This window comes from Periplaneta americana, chromosome 6, assembly GCF_040183065.1.
Source record: "Periplaneta americana isolate PAMFEO1 chromosome 6, P.americana_PAMFEO1_priV1, whole genome shotgun sequence".
NCBI classification, from domain to species: Eukaryota; Metazoa; Arthropoda; class Insecta; order Blattodea; family Blattidae; genus Periplaneta; species Periplaneta americana.
In genome coordinates this window covers 83679356-83687012 of record NC_091122.1, presented here as the reverse complement: position 1 = coordinate 83687012, position 7657 = coordinate 83679356, and the positions used below count along the sequence as shown (strand labels likewise).

At 32.0% G+C, this 7657-nt stretch overlaps 1 long non-coding RNA gene across 3 annotated transcripts in view; it reads left to right on the top strand.

Annotated features, from left to right (window-relative positions):
• The first annotated feature begins 2349 nt into the window (after window positions 1-2349).
• Window positions 2350-7657, top strand: part of LOC138701466 (uncharacterized) — a 511465-nt gene continuing 506157 nt past the window's right edge. For all 3 annotated transcript variants that reach the window (XR_011332595.1, XR_011332594.1, XR_011332596.1), the window contains exon 1: window positions 2350-2572. This is a non-coding gene — a long non-coding RNA (uncharacterized lncRNA). The remainder of the gene's footprint in view (window positions 2573-7657) is intronic.

Genomic DNA, 7657 nt, shown 5'->3' with positions numbered 1-7657 from the left:
AGCAAGGACGGTAGTAGATTTGCATATTTCCACAGTTAACATTGCCTACACAAAATTGAAAGAAGAGCTTTTTTATTGGAACTCAAATCAGAAACGTCATGGAGGACGAAATGTTTGAGAAAAATTTGCTAACGGTTGAATTAGCAGCTTGGCAATCATTTAAAAGGCTTGTACATGGTTTTCTCGGAAACACAAAAGAAGAAAACTATAAAACTTTGGTGTCAAATTTGTTGAAATGTTAGAAAAACATGGGTTGTCGAATGTCTTTCAAAATCCATTTCCTTCATTCACATCTAAACTTTTTTCCGGAAAATCTGGATGGTGTTATTGATGGACTAGAGAAACGGTTTCATCAAGACATTTTCATCATGGAGAAGAGGTACCGAGGTCGTAAGGGTCCAGTAATGATGGGGGATTACTGTTGGCTTCCTGTGAGGGAAAGTAGGCAGGATTACAAGAGAAAATGACGTACATAACCACCAAACACTTTTAAGCAAAGTTATAGGTATGTTCCTTTAAATTATAGTATAATGCATGCATATAGAACTACATTTTTGAATTAATTTTAACCTAGCATAAATAGATCATTATATCATAAGAATTAATCTAACATAATATTTTATCTGAAACCGCGTATATGAGATTCTAAATATGTTATATCTTTTTAACCTGGCGTGATAGGAGATTTCTGTGGCGATTTTCAAAAGCAACGCAACTTTTTCGTTAAGAATCACCTTCTTTTATCGCGGAGGTGTGATGTTTTTTTGTTTGGTAGTTTTATTATTATTATTATTATTATTATTATTATTATTATTATTATTATTATTATTATTATTAGAAGCACGGTTGAGACTATTAATAACCCTCCGTTGCTAATTTGATTTTGTCTCTATTAGGCTATCTCTCTAATTATACTTAGGCCTATTAATGTGTCTTTACTTCGACTAGAGAGCTATTTTTATCCAGTCGAAAGTATTAGTCTAACTTCAAAATTACCTAAAGAATATCGATGTTAAATACAGTATAATATAATAAAATAAAATAAAAACACACAAATTTCTCATAGGGACCACAAATACTGTATGTAGGCCTATTTGAGAAATGTCCAATATCGACTGTTTTTTTTATTAAATAGTGTATGTAGTGTTTGTAGGCTACAAATAAGTCTGAAATTGCATAACTAAGGAATTAGAGATAGATATGTTCTCGGTACATTAAATACATACTAGTAATCTCCATGGTACGAGAGGAATATGACAAGAATAATAGGTCTAATAATGGCAATCATAAGCATTTTGCCACAATCTGCTAAGTGTTAGGCCAAGTGGCATATTACAGTCACATTCAAGCTTTCTAACGATCATTGTAGAAAACTTTTCTAATAGTTTTGTTCTTTATATATTTTTATCTTGACAGTATTTGTTCTTGCGTTGTGGTCTGTTCATTTATCACGTTATTTGTATATAGGCTAGACTTATATTGGCCTATATTGTAAGATTTAGGTTTACTTTAGATTTAAAATATCTCCATTTATTTCGTGGTTCAAGAGTGTACGGCCATAATTTATTAACAATGAAATACTTAGACTCTATTTGGGAACAGGTTGGAAGTTAATTAATGACCTATTCAAATATTATTAATAGAGCTCCCTTTTACATCTTCATTGATTTAGTAGGCCGTTTTTTATTTTGAGAGCTTACGAAAGAATTAATTTATGTGATGTTAACATTTCCATGAAACTTTGGATACCGACTAAATAGCGTGATCAAAACTTTGTGAAACAAGAGAGCTATGACAGAAGTCTCGTTAACATATGACCTGCTCATTGCTTCAGGGATTCCTCTTTTAGGGGGTCTACACTTTTTTTTTTTTGAAACCCCAGGGAAGGTTCGGATATATTTTTGGTGGGAGGGGGTATGCACTCCATTGCGCCTCTTAAGACTACCGAGAAAAGAGTCGAGGGGTTAATGAGAAACCCCTACGATCATGTACCGCGAGCCGCCGACTCAGTAAACCCCCTCTCTCCTCTGCTACCACCCGATGAAATGACTGTTTATATCCAATATTTCAGGCATAAAAACACACATATATACATATACACATATACAGTACATACAAACAGGCGGGACTGCGGCGATTCGCAAGCCACCCTTTCCCGTCTCAACCCCCTTCCCAGCCACGTGATAACAATACAATCAATGACCGAAGCCTGTCACCAATGTGAGCCATTCGCCCCTCCCCGGTACCCACCCACCCCCTGTCCGCCTACAGCCACCAACACAAATTGTGTGGAGTGTTGTATGTATGTGTGTGTATGCAGATCGAGTAGTGGGGTGGGTTGTTATTGAACCATCAGGTGTAGTGGTACAGTATTTGCAGCTTCGGCCAAGTTTTAGCAGTGTCCTGTGTGTTGGATATAGTCCGGTCGAACGTGAGGACGGGTTTTGCTACGGACGTAGATCCACGACTAGGAGGAACTGTCAAGACTTGAGACAACTTTCTGAAACCCCCCCCTACCGCAGGGCCACGCACAGGAAGAGAGAAATCCTAGAGTCCATTGGCTAGACATCAGGTGAGTGCAAAGGATCAATATAACGATTATGTTCGTAGAAAGCTCCCTCATCTTGCTGCCTGATCTCTCTTCTCCTTCTCCTTCGCTGCCTCCGCCTTCCTCCTCCTCTTCCATCCGTCTGTCCGTACGTGCGCGCATCCAGATACACTCTGAGAGCCTCCAGGTGGGATCTGCAAGCTACTTCAGACAACACATATTGATTAGACCTGCAAGTAGATATATCTCCCACTACATCGGGACACTCCTTTACCCTTTCTCCTTCATAGGCCTAATTTGTCGCTACTCTCTCTTGCAGCTCGTCTCATAGCAATATTACTTATTCTTGTACGTAGGCTTAAATGAAGATAAGATAGGTTCGCACAGCTATATGACCTTCTGGGACCACCGTGCGCGGAAATAATTAAAAATAGATAGATCTGCGCATCGTAATTAGTTGTATGCAGCAGGACGCTTAAAAGAGAAGATCTTCCCTTGCCTTCGCTCGACGCCTTCTACAAGAGCCGGTTTGGTTATTGATCTTGAAAGCATACTTGCACACTCTTGCATTCATTTTTTTTTCGCGCAAGCCAACTCCGTGCACCAGGTTTTAACACTGTATTCTACTGAGCATACTCAAGTTAGGTTAGCATACTACGAACTTTATAAGAATTACTTTAATTCAACAGATCTTTCACTCAACTGGATGATTTTTCGTTAAACTTTCTTTTGAACTACACATCATTCCCATTTATTTACACACTATTATTATATTATTATTTATTTTTATGGGTTTTCTACTTAAGCTAATTCCCATTTTTCACTGTAATATTAATATCTTACATGACTATATCTCGATCTGTACAAAATTTTAAAAATTTATATTTACATATAGATACATCTTCTTATACAGATATTAGCCTATTGCTATGATAAATTTCTTTCGTTTATTTCTTTTTGTGGTACGTAATTTATTAGTTACATATTTTATGATAAACTTTTTAATATTATTACTATTAGCCTACTACTACTAGTACTACTACTACTACTACTACTACTACTACTACTACTATTAATATTAATATTATTAATATCACTAATACTATTATTTCAAATTTTTAAGAAAAATAAATAACTCTAACATCTTTTCTTCCAGCAATGTTTTTGTTCTTTTTCAAATACACAACTACGACTATATGAAATTTTATGTTTTTAGGCCTATGTGGATAACCACATGAATTTCTTCTCTTATAACAATATTATTAATTAATTTATTATTGTTTACGTACCATTATTTTATTTCTTAAATTGTTTTATATGTAACAACTTACTGATTTACTACTTTCAAGTTGCATACCAATATTACTATTATTCTCTAATGTTCTGTAATAATTTGCGTATACACTTGCTCCAGTACTTTCAAAACTGTGTAGTTTTAATATAGATCTAATCTACTTTCATTTTGACGGAACTTGAGAAATTGTTACTATAATTTAAATTCATGTAATTGTTATAGGTCTATAGATTTTTCCGTTGTGTAACACTTTTGTTGTTCTGTTCTATAATATTAAATAGTGTAGACACAACAACTATATTTTCTATGTAGAATCAATATTTTAGTGCTTTATAAAACTTCCAGTTAATTGATTTAGTAAGGAATATAGACCCTTATGTACTTGCTTGTATTGTTTATCACATGAATATTATTAAAACGTATTTTGTAAATTTCAAAAGGATTTAAGTAATGTTCCGCATTCAGTCTTCTTACGCTTCGTCGTTAAGAAAATATAGATAGCCTACAGATAATAATGTAATTGCGTGTTCTTGAGATAAATATTTTCAGTAGGCTATGCGAAATATATGTTATAAGAGATCATTATAAAACAGAGAAGGAAAGAAACGGATACGGCAAATGAAATTTTGAGTTCCTTCTGTTTAAAATATGGCTTCCACGCATGCGCGAATTGGACTTTTTATTTCCTCTACGCCCATTTTTAAGGCGTGTCTTTCCAGTAGCGGCACATTTTTTATATTGAAGACGCCTTTAAATAAAAGCACTATGTAATTTCTAGAACCGAATATTCTGATCAATTTTACCAACATACAACGTCTTCTGTCTTCTGCGGGCATAACCGCGGTCTTTCGTCAATATACGATAATATGATCGCTACAAAATTTAAGTTATTGTTTTAAAAATTGCAAAGGTGGTTAACAATTAATTCTAAAGATTTTATTTCAGTTAGAGTGAAATTATGGATTTCACTGCTTATAAATTTCAATATTGAAATGCAAATATGTAACAGAAAACAATGTCCATATTATGACGCTCGTGTAGTCACAAAGTATAAGCTAAACAATTTTGTCACTTCTAGACTCAAGATTAATAAGACATTTTTATTTAATATTATGCGATATTCTAGTATTGTGTTTGGAATTCTAAGCTCTGCAGCAATTAACACGTTGGTATCTAATAGATTATACCTATACAAGGAAAGACAATAAGCCTATTTATTAGGCCTATTCAATTTTTTATTCAATAACATTAGACAATAAATGAGAAAAAATATATTTATATCTTATATAGTGTAGGCTATAATTTAGTAGTCACCAAAGTATTCATGTAAATCTGTGTCTATTATAAATTAAACAACTAGGCTCATATTTATTCGGAACAGATTATTATTAAGCTTATCCTTAGGAAACAAGTTCGTATTTTCAACGTACCAGGACACCGAGGGAATTGATTCCACAATGCTAAACCATTTAGTAATATCAGATATTCCAGAAATAATATAGGTCCGCAGTTCATGTTCCCTTAGAAACGTTCAAAAGAGGAGAATTCATATGTTACAGAGTTGTTTTATTAGTAGATAATTTTCCTTTACCGCGTGTTATGCCTAAAGTATGAAACATGATATGTAGGCCTACATTTTGTATTTCTGAATACATCTGTAAGTAAATAATATATTATTGCAAATTTAAAAAAAAAAAATAATACACTCCTTTACACTTATCAAAGATGCTAACATCTTTTTTTTTATATATAAATACGTACCATGTACTACAAACTCTAAAACGTGACTCCAATGTTAATGTTACTCTCAGATTACGGGCAAACATTTGGTTTACAGATATTAATGTATCCGTAACATTGTAAAATTTTAGTGATTTAATAGGCAGCAAGAAGTCTCAACTACAAGACGTAATTCTACGTACGAACATAACGCAATTGATAGGCCTATAGCCTGTAGTGTTTATTGCATATGTTTTAAAATTAGCATTAATTTCATTTTGTTTCGTTTTCTTCCTACATCAACGTTCATTTAAGTTACAATAAATTTGGTATTATATGATTTAACTGATGTAATTTGTTATGTAGGTAATAGCTATTTCAAATATTATTTTCTAATATTTCAACGATTAAAACGTTTGAAAATTCACTGCTTTTAATAAAATGCCTGCTCATGTGTTAGGCATGGCTCCCCATTTTTCTTTTCAATATTGAAGAAAATTAAAAACATTTAGCGTTTAACCTCCCTCAAGGTATTTGCAAAATATTTCGAATATACTTCAATAAATAAAACTTCAGGTATCAATTATCTCAAATTTTCCAAGAAACATAAATTCATTCCGTTAAAGGAATCTTCAAACTTTCTAGAAAGTGTAAAGAAAGGAAAATATTTTGTGTGTGAATTATTTACGCTGCACATGACAAGTGAAATTTTAAATTAACGTTTCAGAACTAGAAAATTTGCTTTATTTACCTCAGATAGAAATAATATTTACAGTTTTATTAAGAGCAACACTTAGATGTTCCGAAAGCTATAAGATCAATTGAAAACCTACAAAATTTCCCCTAAGTTAATTTATTTAAAAATTAAGAAACAGAAAATTTAAATATTTTGTGAAAAATACAAAACTATAGGGTCTATATTAGTACGCAATGATTAAACCTTCCTTGCGTTTTGTGAAAATTCTGATGATTAAAATATTTTCCATACAGGCCCTAATGAAATCCGTATATCTCAGATGTGAATATAAATCTAAAAATAAAAATTTAACTCTACTGTATTAATGTTTATTTATTCAGGTCTACCGAATGCAACTCAGAATCTTAGATGTATAATAATATATTATGTTCTTAGAAACTATGAAGACAGAACCCTTTTTCCTCCTACCTGGGGCATACATAATTTTACAAGAAGCAATTCACAGTTTTCTGCGTAATTGGCCTACATATTAAAAATACTTCTATTCTTCGTATAAATGTTCTAGGATAATTGAAAATAATATTCTCTCTTATTTTAATTCAGAGTGTTTGAATGAAAATATTCTGAAGTGTTAGGCCTGTTTGTATTATTGCCAAAATATTATAGACTTTATAATTTGAATAACTGTAAGATACTGCGCTGTACTGTAGAGATTATTTTGTACAGATTACATACTTTATATTATTTAATTATCTGTAGGAATATTAGTAGAAACAATGATGGTAGTCATACTCTAAGTTTAATTAGCGTAGAGTTTGTGATCTCCATATCATGTAACTCTTTAAAAAATAAAATTGATCCTTCATCGAGCTATGGGAAAACCTTTATTTTTAAATTCTCAGTGGATTAGTATCTTGTGATATATTTCTTGGTTTGTTACTTCCTTTTTATCCTGAAATATATTTATATATTTACGTTACTCCCAATTACTTGTTTTCTGCATTATCTAACATTGTAAATTTGAGTAAAGTCTTCAAATGTTGTCCTGGCTACTCGCTATGTGTTTTGATATTATGGAGGGTACTTATTTAAATGTATGACTGTTTTAGAATTTTTTCCTACTAAACTATTGACAAATTATTAACAATATCTTATTTTCTTCCTCACTCTGATCAACTTTCATCTATCACGTAGGTATCTTAAATAAATACATGATATTTATGCAAATAAGTTTTAAGCAAGGGTTTAGACATCAAATCAATTCATTTCATTTGGCGTAACTTTATTATAGTTTATTTCAGAAATATCAGTAAATTCAAAACTTATGGCTGTCCTTATGCATCCTAATTAAATTGACATTTTGTATATTCGATTGATTAACCGTTTCAAATGTATATCA